The sequence below is a fragment of the Frankliniella occidentalis genome, unplaced genomic scaffold (genome assembly GCF_000697945.3).
Source record: "Frankliniella occidentalis isolate FOCC.00 unplaced genomic scaffold, Focc_3.1 Scaffold10, whole genome shotgun sequence".
Lineage (NCBI taxonomy): Eukaryota > Metazoa > Arthropoda > Insecta > Thysanoptera > Thripidae > Frankliniella > Frankliniella occidentalis.
In genome coordinates this window covers 856,221-856,566 of record NW_026267140.1, presented here as the reverse complement: position 1 = coordinate 856,566, position 346 = coordinate 856,221, and positions in this window count along the sequence as shown.

Here is a 346-nt window from a genome sequence, read left to right as displayed (position 1 = left end):
TTTCTCTCTCTCCCTCCCGACCTCTCTCCCTCTCTCTTAGTTCCTCTCACTCCGTCTCTTGCACTCCCTCTTTTACTAGCTCTCTCCCTCTCTCGCTCCCTCGCACTCTACCTCTCTCGCGCTCTCTCTCTTACTCGCTCTCACGCTGGCTCAGCGAGGCTCTGCGCTCTGCGCCGTCGGCCGGGGCGGGCAGGAGGGGGCGGTGTGGTGTGGGGTGGGGCTGGGGTCGGGTATGAGGGTCCCCTCCACACCCCGCCCCGCCCGCCTCCCCTCGGCGCGGCCCCACCGGCCCCGCCGGGCTCTGGCACGGCTCTGTGCACCTCCCACTGCCACTCCCACAATGCCC